Below are 15,622 nucleotides of genomic sequence, written 5' to 3'. Positions count from 1 at the left end.
ATTCTCTTAAAGAGACTCCTCACATGGGTGACGTAGCCATTGATGTTCTCCTTCTCTTTCTGCTTGGCATTCATCAAGCGCACCAGCAGGTTATCGAAGTATCCTGGCTTGACGAATCTCTTGACGAAGAGATCCTTCAGCTTATTGAAGTTGGCTCACTCTACAGTATCCAGGCTTGTATACCACGTCCTACCCTTGTCGCCTAGGCAAAGCCCGAATGCTTGTGAACGTTGAGTCTAGTCGTTGAGGCCGTTGGCTTCGCAGACTTGCTCAAACTGCTCAACAAAGCTGTATGGGTCGTCATGAGGTTGGTACTTATCGAGTTGCTTGGCAACAATGGGTATTTTGGCATGGCTCTTTGAGCCTTGGTTTGCCCCTAATCCTGCAAGCATAGACGTCCCTAGTGCGGTGGCACTCTGCTCTACTACGGTGTTATCGAGCAGCTGTTTCATGAGGAGCTCGCTCAAAGTCTCCCTCTAGTGCTCTCTCATGGTCCGTTCGGTTTCGGCCAGCCAAGTTCAGCACTCGCTGCACCTCATGCAGCTCCATGCTTTGCCTTTGGCTCCTAGCCTGTTGATCCCTATTATGATCAGCTATTCCTTGCAATGCCTTGCAGGCTAGCCTTCTCTCCTCCTCTAGGTCTGCAATGATTGCATCTGCTGTCCTGTCGCGGTGCTCGTACCGGGCGTGTGCGTCGTAACTGTTCACCAGGCTGAATAACATCTGGAAATATGTTCAAATCAAGCTCCTCACTAGACCGATGGTCGGAGCTCTCTTTAGTCATGGTTGAGTTCTTGCGCTCCACTATAATGTCGACTAGGGTGAATAGGCTTGACAGATCCTCATCGTTGGTGCTCCTTGCTTGGTCCTACCCTGCGCTTCAATTGTTTGTCTATGTATTGGGTCCTCTCCTATTGGTGGCTTCCTTGAGTGGTTTATTTGAGTGAGTTCCTTTGGTTATTGAATACAAACCTCAATTTATGGTCACTCGATAAGTGTGTCGTTTCTCGTGCAGTTGTGGCCAATCAGGCTTCTAGTTTTCTTAAGTGTACTTCAAGTGCAAAAATTCGATGTGAGTGCAGCAAGCAATTCCTCAATGTCTTACACACTCTCGCTTGTTTCAGGCCTGATAAGCTTCGTTGCTTAGGTCCTGGCCGTTCTAGCGGGTTCTAGGGTCTGCGCTGCTTCTTCCATTCACTAGGGGGGTCGATCATAGGTCCTTCAATTGGACTTCCGTTCTCAGCGCGTTAGGTCACTGGGGAGTGCTCCAGCATTGTCCCCATGTCCCTTGGTCTTGACTCCTACGTCGGGAACTGCCTACAATGCATTTGCCATGTTGTCCTGGAGCGGATTGTGCTTCCAGTCGATTGTAGGGGTCTTCTTTTTATGTTTTCTCCTTTTTTTTTTGCCTAAGGTGTGTCTGACTCTGGGAATCGGACGCCCGATTTACCAGTGGTTCGATTCTAGGAATCAGACCAGGTGGGTCCGAGTTGAGCCGTCCGAGTTACAGAATCGGACGGGGGTTAGGTGTCCAATTTTTGAAAATCGGACAAGTGGTCCGATCGGACCAGGTCTGTGGTCCGATTGTTGACGTGTCCTAATTTGTGAGTCCGATTTCCTTGATCGGACGATCGGGCTTAAAGTTCGATCGGACGGGGTTGATCCGAGTGTCCGAGTGTCCAAATCGGACGGGTTGGTTCAATCGAGCATCCGATTCTGAGAATCGGACAATGAATCGGGTGTCCGATTCCGCTGGCCCGAACGCACTTTCGAGCACAAATTCGTCCAAAATCTTAAGACATCGATGATTATAGACTACAAGATTTACTAGGAATGATGTTGGAGTGATGGGGGAGAGATCTATATACCTGGGGATCGCCGATAGCAATGTCACTCCTTGCCCTGATCTATCGAACGAGTCGCCCAAGCTCTCTCTCTCTCTCTCTCTCTCAGTTGGTTGCAAATGAGGATTCCCTTGCCCTTCAAGAACTTATAACCCTGCTGGACATTACCCGGATGTCACCGATCACTCTCCTTGCGATTCCTATACATTCAAATGCGCATTTCCTCCATTTTTCCCATGTTTTTCCTGATTTTCTCCCTGTTTTACAGCAGCAAACCCTATGCCTCTCGGGTGCGATTTCCTATTGTTAACCTACTCTAAACGCAACACAAATCGAAAGAAAAAAACTGAACTAATTTCTCCATGTTTTCCAATCATCAAACAACCAGAATATCCCAAAATACTTACCTGTTTCGAAGATCAAAAACACCCAACTTCCTACCTATCTCAAGCTCCGTTTCGGGGATGAATACCCTACTTTGATGCTTGATATGAGGCGCGCAAGTGCTCAAGCTTGAATCCGTGGTCCCAGCACAATGGAACCAAAACGTGGGAGCTTTCGCTCAACCACCAAGACCCACGGACCGCTTATTGTTTCAAGCGTTCCAAGCGAGCTCTAATGGCTATCTCTCACCTAGTCGACGCGCTGTCAATCCTACGAGTGTAGTGAGCTTACCTTGATACTTGATTGAGTACCCTTCTCTCTCTTTCACTCCAGTAGCTCCACGATTCTTGATGCTAGCTCAAGCATCCTCAAGCCTCCTCCATCCTCCATAGCTACGCACGCAAGAGAAGAGAAGAGAAGAGAAGAGAAGAAGAGGAGAGGAGGTGGTGAAGAGTTTGACCCTCTTGATCCCTCACTCCCACACACACACTCACTCCCTTACACTCTCACACTCCCTCTCTCAAGAGCACACACAAGCAAGAAGGAGAGAAGAAGAGAAGAAGAAGAAGACTCCTTTTGCCACACCAAAGAATGAGCTTCTCATTCACTTTTCAACTTTATATACAAAGCCCTAAATCCTTTTTGGGCGTTCATCCCCTTTTCCCTTTTTTACATGGCCAGTCGTAGCCTAGGCCCTTTTTCCCATTTCCCACCATTCTAATTTATCCTATTCCCAACTAATGCATACACTTTGCACAGGAGCGAGCTTGGTGCTCTTTTACAAGGATTCGGGGGCGCTTCCACACTTTAATGGTGCGTCCTTTTACTCTTTTGTTGTCTCGGGGTGATACCGAGACTTTCTGAGGGTCGTGCCCGCTCATTTAAAATTTTCAAGGTCTGGTTACCGGTCAAGGCGCCTTTTTTTGCTATTTCCTTAGTTTTTCCATTTTCTACTCCTGTGTGCTATGGAAAACCCGGTAACAATAGTCCTTAAGAAGATCTGGAAAGTCTTGTAGTTCTTTTTCAATCATAAACTGAGCATCCAATGGGGGATAATTCTTAAACTTAACCAAATACTTCCGTAATACCTTACCTGACCTTAGAGTATTGTCCTAATGGTGTAAAATTCTTTCAGGCACAAGGAACTATTTTGTTTCTTTTATTTCATATAAATCTTCATTTATTGATTCCATTGGAGGTTTTCCAATATAGGGACGCAAGCACTTCGAATCGAGCATTGAAGTAGGGTTTTCCCTGAACTGGTGCTTGAGGTAGATAGGTAGGAAGCGAGGGAGTTTGAAGAGGTATTCGATCTCCTTAGCAAGTAGATTTTTGATTTTTTGGATTTGGAAAAATAGGTTGGAGTAGTGTAGGTGTTTGCTTTGTGGTTTGGATGCATTAGGGTAGAAAAAAACAAAGAAAGAAAAAGAAAAATAAGTATTAGGATTTTTGATGTCATAACAAGGCAATAGGGTTTGATTTGTTTATCGATTTATATTTTGGAGTTTATTTTCTATTCCAGGTATACACAATCTTTCATTAGGGTCTATTCTTACATTCTAGAAGTCTATGCAACCCCTCATGACCAAAATTATTAGAATTGAGTGATTTTCATCATCCTTGGAAACTCGTCTGTAAGAATTGGACTGTGATCTTAAAAGAGCCATAATAGCGATTAGAAAGCTTAACCACTTTATCCTTTTGACATTTCTGCTTCTTCAAGTGAGCCTTCTCAAACTTAAGAAGAACATATTGTCCCAATTTGAGATCTAACTTACGATGATGCTTATCAGCTTTGCATTTATGCTTCTCTTTGTGTCCTTTGGATAGCAGCTTTTACTTAAGTGAAAGTTGTATCAATGTCTCTATCAAACTCATTTGTTGCAAAGATCTTATCCTTCGTACGTAAGAAGAATGGGTGGTAAATGAGGCTTACCATAGCTGATCTCAAAGGGTGCCTTACTAGTACTAGAGTGCACCGTATTATTGTATGCAAACTCTACTAAAGGCAAATACTTTTCACATTCTCTTTGATAAGCAGAGACATAGGATTTCAAAAGGTCTAGAATAGTAGAATTAGCACTTTTACTCTGCCCATCCGTTTGAGGATGATAAGAGGATGAAAAATTTAACTTTGTCCTGAGGTTCTCAAAGAGAGCTTGCCAAAAGAGGCTAGTTATGCGGGGATCTCAATCACTTGTAATGGACTTAGGCATGCCATGATGCTTGAAAATATGAGCAATGAATAGCTTAGCCATATGATCGGCTTTGATTGTCTTTTGCACAGGTATAAAGTGAGCTTGCTTACTCAATCTATCAATGATAGTCTAGATTGCATCATTGCCTGCTTGTGTGTGAGGAAGCTCCATGATAAATTCCATGGCTATAATTTCCCAAGGCTCATTGGGAATAGATAATGGCTTCAGTAGACCAAGTAGTTTATGCCTATCATACTTTAATTTTTGGCATAGCTTGCACTCGCAGACATATCTTTCAATGTTAGCTCTAAGAGTGGGTCAAAAGAAATATCTTTCCAATGCTTGAGTAGTGGGTAGAATATCCCTATGTCTAGCATGTGGGGATACATGTGCTTCATCCATTACCTTTTGTCGCAATGGTCATGCTACATAATTTGCTTGATGATAATACAAATAACCATCTCGAATTGAGTAAGGTGTAATCAATTGACCTGAGTTAAGCTGATCCCATATGGTTGAGAAGTCAGAATCAATTGCATACATTTTGGGTAAATCCATAAACTCGTTATAGTAAACAGTTGTGATTGCATTCACTCGAGATTGTCATGATAGAGCATCTACTACCACATTCTTAGTTCCAGATGTATGAAGGATTTGAAAATGAAACATAGATAAGAAATTTTCCCAATGCATTTGTTTCTCTGAGAGCTTTTTCTGAGTGAGGAAGTATCTTAGACTTTGGTGATCTGTTTTAATAACAAAATCTACACCAAGTAAATAGTGTTTCCATACTTGAAGAGCATGTACCACTTCCATAAGCTCTTTATCATATATTAGAGCATGTAGCTCATGATCCTTGAGGCATCGGCTCTCAAATGCTACTGCATGATGCTCTTGGTTAATCACAGCTCCAATGGAATCCCCAGAAGCATCGTAGTGAACTTCAAAAGGTTTTTGAAGATCCAAAACTATGAGAACTAGTTCTTGAGTCACAAGAAACTTAATTCTTTCAAAGGCTTGTAGTTGCCTTGATCCCCAATGAAAAGACATTTGCTTCTTAGTAAGGTCATGTAGACGAGATGCAACATATGCAGAACCTCATATGAACCTCCTATAGTATGAACATAGACCCAAGAACTTCTAACTTCATGTACAAAAGTAGGTCTAGGCCAATCAACAATGGCTTTAATCTTCTCAAGATCCATTCTCACCAAATTGTGAGAAATAATATGGCCCAAGTAATGAATTTCTGAAAGGAAAATTTCACTCTTCTTAGCATTGACCTGTAGTCTATGCTTGCAAAGCTATTGAAAACCAATAGATAGATGTTTTCTATGCTCTTCCTCAGACCGTAAAAATATTAGAATATCATCAAAGAAGACACCTGTGAACTTTGAGTAAGATATGAAAATTCTCTCCATCATTCGATTGAATGTGGAGGGTGCATTAGTCAAACCAAATGGCATGATTAAGAAATCGTATAGTCCAAACGTTGTACAAAAAGTTGTCTTATAAACATCTTAAGGTGCTATCCGTATTTGGTGATAGCCGCTCTTGAGATCAATGCAACTAAATATACCAGCCCCTTGCAACTTATCCAAGATATCATCTATCCTTGGGATAGGAAAACGATTCTTGATTGTGATCTTATTCAAATATTTGTAGTCTATGTACATACAGAAAGAACCATCTTTCTTTTGAACAAGAAAGAGTGGAGAGCAGTATGGAGAAAAGCTAGGTTGAACTAACCCTTTTTCCAATAGTTTGTTTACTTGTTTTAGGATCTCCTCTTATTACTGACTTGCACTTACTCGGTAAGGCGGTTGGTTAGGTGGTGAACTGCCTAGAATAAGATCAATTGTGTGATATTTTGGGTGCTTAGGAGGTAACTCTCCTAGGAGTGAATCACTAAAACAACCTTCATATTGTTTAACAAAATCATGTGTGGCTTGATCAATTGAAGAGAGGGGTTCTTTTAAAGTTTGAGACTTAGAAATCCCCAATTCTAAGATTCAACTTCCTGTGGATAGGAGTAGAATTGGTTGTAAGTCCTTCAAATGCCTAACTTGATCCAATTGGTGTTCCCAATCGATTCGATGGAATTTGTAGTCTTTCATCAGTATCTGCTGATACAAAATTATTTGTGGACCCTAGATCAAAGACTATCAAAACTTGTTGATTGTTGAGTGTCGCCCAACCCTTTAAGAGTTGTCTTTTCTTCTCATTTTAATGAGTGTTAGCTTGCACATCCAGAATAGAATTTGAGGATGGCGGAGGAGGATCTTTAACCACATTTGCTTCCTTTCTTTTGTAAGGACAATCAGGCTTCATGTGCCACCTTCCTTCCTCTTTGTACTTTTGTATCTCAGAGGATAAGAGATACTTGCACTTCTTGTTTTAACCCTCTGGCTTTGAATATTGGTTATGGGTAAAGATAGGTCTTCTTTGATTAGTCTTGTCTCTTGGTTCATCATAGAGCTGCTCTTATCTAGCTCTATAAGAACTCATCTCCAACTTTCGAGATGTACCAAATGTATGCAAACTTTCAGCTATGATGGCAGACTCCATCATGTGAGATAAGGTTTCATGTGGATACACCTTCATGGTTCTATGTAAATGAGGGAGTAGGCCAACTTCAAACTTCCTTTTTTTCTCTTCATTGTTGATATCCATGAAAGAAGTAACCTTGAGAAGAGTAGACCAAAACTTGCCCACACAACTAGTGACCTTCTCATGCTCTTTCTAGCCTAGCCAATCCCACTCCTTCTTGACATCATTCTCAAAATAAGGAGGCAAGAACTGAGCATAAAACTTCTTCTTGAACTTTTTCCAAGTCGTAGGTTTCCTTCCCTCCAAAATGAGAGTCAACCATCAATTGCTAGTGGTATCTTTCCAATGCATGCCTACATGCCTAAGCTTGGACTTTTCTGAGAAATTACCATTAGAAAAGGCAACTTCAAATTGCATGACAAAGGCTAACGCCTTAGCAGGATCTCTCTTACCGGAGTAAGAATCAAACTTTATGTCCTTATCCCCAGACTTGAAAGTATTAGTCTTCTTAAGCTTACTCCTCTTGTGGTCCCTCTTTGTCCGTTTGTGGATTGCATGATATGAAAGGAAACTAGAACCCAGGAGGAAGAAGCTTGGTAGTGAGAGCTATGGTGGATGGAGAGCAAGAGCAAGAGAGAGAGTGAAACTCAAAGTGGGAACTCCAACAACCACAATGTGTGGCCGGGCCTTCCTTTATTCAAACTGTCACTAAAAGAATAAAGAATAAGTGACTATGACGGGCGCCCACCACCTGCAATGTGCAGTGGCGGGTACTGTTAGTGTAGTAAAGTGTAGTAATACACGGGTGGCTAGGCGGACGCGCCTTTACGCCCAACAACCTCCCACTTAAAGGAAAATCTACCCCAGTGAGAGAGAAATAGAAAAGACAATACAACATGTACACATGTACAACAGGATGTGGAAAAAGACGTCATCTCATCCAACGCCCATCAATCTCCTGAGGAAGGCAAAGCACTTTGTAGTGAGGCTCTTCGTGAGCAAGTCTATAGGATTCTGCTCAGTTGGAATCTTAACAAGGTCAATAGACTTGCCTTCAACGACCTCGTGAATGAAGTGATACCTCATCTCAATATGTTTTGTCTTCGCTTGGAAGACCGGTTTATTGACCAACTGAATGGCACTCATAGAATCCGAATCCAGTGTAGGCATAGCATCTGTCATACCAAGGTTTTCAATCAAATAGCCTCCTTGCAAGCCTATGTGGCTGCAATATACTCGGCCTCTGTAGTAGAAAGGGAGTCGTACACTTTTGTGCCGCCTGGACATCCAAGAGATAGCCCCTCCAGCATAAGTGAACACATAGGTAGAAGTGGACTTCCTACTATCTGCATGTCCTGCATCATCAGAGTTAGTGTACCCCACGACTCTTGTATCTTGACTGCCATAGCAAAGACACATATATGTTGTGCCCTTCAGGTACCTTATGATACCCTTCACGGCATCCCAATGTTTCTTGCCAGGTGTAGCCATATAACGTTCCACAACCCCAACTGCAAAACCAATATCTAGACGGGTGGCTATCATGGCATACATAAGACTACCCACGGCTAATGCATAGGGAATCTTGGCCATCTTGGCTCTCTGCTCATCTGTTTGCGAAAAGTCGGCATGTGAAACCTTCACGTGAGAAGGTAATGGACAATCAATAGGCTTAACATCATGCATATGGAAGCGTTCAAGGACTTTATGAATGTACTCCCTCTGTAACAGATAAAGGAGTCCCTGAGATATGTCGCACGTAATGCGCATACCAAGTATGTGAGAGGCATGTCCTAGATCTTTCATCTCAAAACTCTTCTTGAGCTCAGCCTTAAGAGCATCTAGCTCCTCATGATCCATCCCTGCTAAATGCATGTCATCCACATAGAGTACCAAAATTATTAAAGAACCATCATGAGCTTTCTTCGTGTACAAGCATGGATCCATAGCACTGTGGCTATAGCCCTGTGACTGCATGAATGCATCAAATATATGGTGCCATTCTCGAGATGCCTGCTTCAAGCCATATAGACTCTTCTTTAGCTTGCACACTAGGTGTTCCCTGCCAAGGTCTGTAAAGCCCTTAGCCTGCTCCATGTAAATCTCATCATGCAAGTGCCCATGTAAAAAGGGCGTCTTGATATCCATCTGGTATAAGTCCATGTAAAGCTGTGCAACCAAGGCTAAGCGTAGGGTGGCCATCTTGACCACAGGAGAAAAGACTTCATCAAAGTCAATACCATGCTCTTGCTTAAAACCCTTAGCAACCAATCGAGCCTTGTATGCCGGCTTGGGGTATCTAGGGGTACCTTTCAGCTTGTACACCCACTTGTATGGCAAAGCCTTATTACCTGAGGCAAGGAAACCAAATCCCAAGTATGATTCTTATCCAATGAGTCAAGCTCAGACTACATAGCCCTCTCTCAAGAGTGACAATCACCCATGTGCATAGCCTCATCATAAGTGAGAGGCTCTCATGCATCTGTAACCAGTACATAATCCATAGAGGGCACAAAATGGTCAGGAGGTCATCTATCTCTAGTAGAATGCCTCAACCCAGGGTCTGCTAGCAGACCGATATCATGTCTAACATCAACATGTCCAACATCTAGGCCATGAGCATCAGGTGATGCTGCACGCTATCTAGCCGGCCGTGGAGTGGGCTAAATGGGAGCAAGCAGCTCCTCCTAAAAGATAACTCTACGTACCTCAACCACTTTCTTAGGCTGCATATGCATTTTGTCCTCATGAAAGATGACATCATGGCTGCAGATCACTTTCCACACCTGCGGATTCTATAGACTTTAACCCATCTCTCCTGCATCTCCATAGCCAATGAAAATGTATTTGACACTTTTAGGATCCAGCTTATTGCGTTTTTCCTTGGGCACATGGAGAATGTCTCACATTTATCCAAAGACACGCAAATGATCATAAGAGGGGGGCTTGCCTATCCATACCTCCTCTACAACCTAAAAGTCAATGCCACTGATAGGCGACCTGTTAATGAGATGCATTGTAGTAGTGACTACCTCAGCCCAAAAGTGATGCAGTAAGCCAGCCTGGCTAAGCATGCTACGGACTCTTTCCTAAATGGTCTTATTCATGCGTTCAGCCCAAGGGGGATTCACTAGCAGTAATAAGGAGACATCACCTACATGTAAGAAATATATGAAAATACCCCTTATCTACCCCCTATTTACATGACCTTACCTTATAAAATATACCTTACTTCCCGTATATAACCCCCCTCCCTTACACTCACATGGTACCATACAATAAACCTTAGTGAATCCCCCAAGATTCAGCCATACCATTCTGGGGTGGGGTGTAAGGGGCGGTCAACTGACGCTTAATACCCCGCTCATCACAAAACTACTCAAAAGCACGTGATACATACTCACCCCCATTATCTGACCTTAGGCATTTTAGCATTTTCCCAGACTAGTTATCTGCTAATGCAAGCCAATGCTGAAATGTGTCTAAGACATCGGATTTTCTCTTTATGGGATAAGCCCAAACCTGACGTGAGTAATCATCTATGAAAGTAACAAAGTACTTTGCCCCACCGAGGGACTGACAGGGCATGGGCCCATATACATCTAAGTGCACAAGAGCCAAGGGCTCACCCATGTGTTTCTTACCAGACTTTTTATGTGTATTTCTAGTCTGCCTTCCATACAAACAATGATCACAAGAATCAAAATGCAAAGAGTCAAAAGGTGGAAGATACTGCAAAGCACGGAGCATTTTCATTCCTTTAAGGGATATATGCCCCAAACAAAAATGCCAGAGGGATACATGAGGAATAGAACCCACAAGTAAAACATGATCCAAGGTAGCTCCATATACAAGTAAGGGAGGTTGCCAAACTTGGCACCTCTTGCAGGCACAAGCTTGCTATGAGTAATCTTCCATGCAGAGTCTCCAAAAGACACAAAATACCCTACATTATTAAGGTATCCAGCTGACATAAGGCTGCGAGTCAACGGAGGTACATGGCCTACATCATGCAAACAAAAGAACTCCTAGAAGGAAGCTGCACCTAATATCTCCAATGCCCACAATGTCAAGAGACATGTCATTACCAAGACGCACAAAACCAGAGATGGTATGATAGGTATGAAACCAATCTCTAGAGGGTGTCACATGAAATAACGCACCCGAATCTAAAAGCCAACACTGCGCATACATAGAATGTATCTCAAAAGACTGTAAGGCATCGCATGAAAATTTTGCAAGTATGTAATCTCCATCTGAATCAATGGCCTGCATGACATTAACCTCTTCTATCTTCACACTAGATTTTCAGGTACAATACTGCGCTCAAAAGACTTTTCCTACACTTTCTCTTTTCCATTTTCCTTGTGCTTATCATCGCACATCTTATGGCACTGCAGCCTAATATGTCATGCTTTCCCACAATAATGACATGTAATATCAGACTTCCATCCACGGGACTTACTGTGGCCACGTGACTTGGACCTAGACTTGTGAGAGTCCCTACCCTTATGATCATTATCATGCTTGCTATGTCTACCACCTCTAATGGTCAATGCATGTGAAGAGTGGGAAGCATCATTGTTTCTCGTGTTGATTTCCTCAGTCAATAAAGCACTCTCAACATCTTTGATTTTCAGTCCATCAAGCTTGTTCGTGCATATGGCAGTACGGAAGACATCCCATGATTCAGGCAAGGTGCCAAGCAAAAAAAATGGGTGCAAGTTGTCTTTGAACTCAATACCCTGTGACAACACATTCTTCATGATAGCATGAAACTGACTGAAATGAGATGATAGGGATGTCCCCTCCTTCATATGAAGGTCCATTAACTGCTTCAGCCAATACATCTGTGACGCAAGACTCTGCTGCGCATAAAGCTCTTAAATCTTCTCCCATAAATCCCATGCACTCTGATTCTCATCTTCAACAACATTATGATAGACCTCTTCTAAGAGTGACAAGATAATGGTAGACTTGCATAGCTCATCAACTTCCATCCAAACATCATCATCCATATCTCTTTTTTTATTCGCTTGTCTATTGAGAAAATGCTCTTCTTTGGTATACCACAACATGCATGGCGTCGCTATTTTGCCAAAATAGCCAAGCATGGTTTTCAAGAGAGAATCCATGGTCTTTTTCAACAAGATGCGAATTGGGCTCCATTCAAAAAAGCCCTACGTGAAGAATTCTTCTTAGAAAACTCTGGCCTAATGACGAATAAAAGTTTCACTAATTGGGTTGAGAAACCCTGCTGAAATATATGCAGCTACTCGGACAAAAAATCAAGCTGAAAATCAGTCCATAGAAGTATATACATTGGATTTTTATAAGACAATTCAAGAATTTGTTGAGCAGGTCCATGGATAAGGACTCATCCACAAATGTCTTGGGAGGATTTTGAAAGAAGTGAAGGCAGCACATCCTTTCTAGCAAAACAAGGTATCTGCTAGGTAGACATAGGGCATGAAAATATAGGACATCCAACTGTTGGGAATCAATGTTCACATTGACATTCATACAAAGCTTTGGAATGGCCTTTTGATCGTTATGGGAATGCCTATGCATATATGCTAGATACCAAGCAAAATGAGTTGTCAATCTCACTGAAGGATCTAGAGATTGTGAATATTGGTGAGCAAAATGGAGGTAATTCTGGTATGCTTGACTAGCAGTTGTCCAGTCCCCTTGAATTAATGGCCAATTAATGTGTGGTCCCGTGAGAGAATCAGTTGAGCTCCATTCTCTTCTTCTTGGAATTAGCTGATCAAATCCTTCGTACCCACTAACCAACTGAGGGGGTTGAGAAATAGAAGTGGCAGGAGATGGAAATGGAATAAGTAAAAGAGGATGAAGAGATGGGTAGGAAAAATCATAAAAGGAGGAATAAGCTAAAGAAGGAGTGGTTGAAATTTTAAGTGAATCAGTTAGGAAAGGTGTCAATTGATAAGCAGGAAAAGTAGAAGGTATATGGATAGATGGAAAAGGGCCAGAGGTAGCAGGAACTGTGACTAAAGGAATGACTAGGGGAGTTTTATCTGCCACACGCTTCAAGCGCTTCCGCTGAATGACCAATGGAGGAGGGGAATCAAGATCCTCTATGTCAATAGGTTTTGAGTCCTCTAAAGGTGGAGGAGGAGGAACTAGATCAGATGGAGGAGGGGGAAGCACACCCTTCTTAAGGCCTAAGTATATCAAGAAAGCATATAAATAGGAACCATAAGTGACATTTGTGACATTCTCTTTGGTCACTTTGACAAAATGTTGGTCCATCTTCGTAAGCAGGTAAGTACTCCAATCAATGGCAACCCCTTTTAACACCATCCTGGAAGCTATGAAGAGTTCCTTGGACAAATAGTGGGATGGTGTTTTAACAGGCATAAACCTGTCTTGGAGGAATTGGCAGACTAACTTCCAAAGAGGATCAGTGATCATGGAAAAAGACACTCCTGAAGTGTTAATCACTTTCTTAACATCTAGAACCTCTTTGGTCTGCTTCTGTAACAGCTTGAGAATCTCATCATTGGAGAATAATTGTCTGGATGTAACAAAGGGTTCTCCTTTATAGGGAAGAGACAAAGCCTTCCCTGACCTCTAGGTGTCAATACAATGGAAGCACCACGAACCAAGACCAATTTCTTATTGTATGATGTAAGAAACTCATCACACAGGGATGGATCGTCTGGAATCAGTGGAAGTGAAGCAGCCAGGAAAGTTGCAAGTCCTGCTTTCGCTATAGGCTCAAAAGCCAGTAGGGAAGAATAATCCCTACTGATCAATGTAACATACTAGATAGGAGGAGGAGCATGAGGCGCCATTCAGATGGGAAACACACACACGACAAACACAGACAATCACAAAGAATGCTTGCAAAACAACCAAATAGCTATAAAAAAGAAATCAATCAAAAGAAGTACACACACAGACGTAACTAACCAACTGACCACCCCAAACAACCCATATCCTAGAAAAAATTCGACATGACCTCTACACATATGCGACCGAAAACTTCATGCGATGTAACAAGCAAGCACCCAAGACCCTATCAGGCAAAAAAGAAAAAACTACAAACCACACCCGTAATCGTATCACACAATCAAACCATAATACCTTAAAAATCTAATCAGGACCTAGCCATAACTTTGACCAACAATTTCAAATTAAAGGACTATACGTGCCCATCCCACGAAGCGTGTTTATTAAAAAGGGGGAAAAAAGTGCAGTGAGGGGAAATGGGTTTAATGAAGGGTTCATTTTAAGAAATTATTAACAATGGTTGAAATTTTATTAGGTTATAAACCTTAATAAGAAAACGACGATTCATTTTTAAATTGTTAGTTACAATTTATTAATGTGAAACGGTGCTTTTAACGAAACCGGGACTACGATATCCATACTGGGATCTCTAAATGCATATTTATTAATTAAAAATTAATGGTGATGTGGAGCGCTATTTTGCCAGCACTTGCTTTTTTGTGACGACTGGTTCATTTTTATTAAAATTAAAGTGCCTCTGAAGCACACGTAGCGCGTGTAGAGTGAACGGTGGGTTGATTTTAAGATATTTAAAAAATGTATTTAGTGCGAGCGCACATGAAAAAGTGGGTGAATAAAGTTCATTTTAACAATTGACTGTGATTAAGGGATGATCAAAATAAATAAAGCACAAAAAAAAAACTGATAGGGGTGTGTATATAAGAGACTGAAGGCGCACTGAGTAGTCCCAAATGCAAGGAATCCAGTCAAAAAAGTAAAAACCACTAACTGAAAAAAATAAAGCACCTTAGTGTTTTTGTTATATTTTGTATTTTTAACTATTACTTTTTTTCCTTTGTTCTTTTATAAAAAAAATTAGTTTAGGTGTGTTTGTATTGTGGATATTAATTGGTTAGGTTTTTTTAATTCTTTTTTTCTCTTTTTTTAAATAATGATTAAAACGAGATATAGGACACATAAATATGTTGTGAAGTGTAAGGGTGGAATTTCAGCAATCCAACAAGTGTCAACAATGTATTTGAATTTACCCATGATTTTTTAGTTGATTTTTGGAATTTAAAATAAATTTTCATAAGATGAAGTATTAAATTTAGGGTTTTGGCTTCAAATAATACTTTAGCCATTTATGGAAGCATTTTCAATTGAGAAATTATTGGCAAAAGGGGAAAGGGGATGTGTGAAATTTTTTTGGAAATATTTCTAAATTTTTACTAATTTTCAATAAATTTTGCTCATTTTGCATGTATTTTTGAAAGAATTTTGAAGTTTTGAATTTTTTGCAATTTATTTATTTTTCCTTGAATTTCCACTATAGAAAATATTGCAAATGATTTCAGCAATGTTGGAATTTTTTTTAAAAATCGATAATTTATTTGGATTTTAAATGAATTTTAATAAATTTTTTACTTTTTTAAAAATGTGTTTTTAGGGTTTTTCGGGTTTTGAAATTCAAAGTTGGTACCCGAACTGCGTGTGAACGGCTAAAAATGACTGTGTGTGAATGACTAACTGCAACACACCACCACATGGACAAGTCAGAAGCACGTCCTCGAACGTGAACACCCGCTAGCAGCTCATGTACGGATAGGCACATGGCGGGGCCCGCGCGAACATAGGTGCACACGAGACCATCGACAGCAAGGAGCC

General features: G+C 41.3%; 1 pseudogene; it reads right to left on the bottom strand.

Annotated features, from left to right (window-relative positions):
• The window catches only part of LOC148038318 (mannosyl-oligosaccharide 1,2-alpha-mannosidase MNS1 pseudogene), a 116,510-nt pseudogene extending 115,726 nt beyond the window's left edge, over positions 1 to 784 (bottom strand).
• Between the last annotated feature and the right edge of the window lie 14,838 nt (positions 785 to 15,622).

This window comes from Lygodium microphyllum, chromosome 3, assembly GCF_053477565.2.
Source record: "Lygodium microphyllum isolate KBCC chromosome 3, Lygodium_microphyllum_v1.1.10, whole genome shotgun sequence".
Classification (NCBI taxonomy): Eukaryota; Viridiplantae; Streptophyta; class Polypodiopsida; order Schizaeales; family Lygodiaceae; genus Lygodium; species Lygodium microphyllum.
Note: the sequence above shows the minus strand (reverse complement) of the source record. Positions and strands in the feature narration are given on the sequence as shown.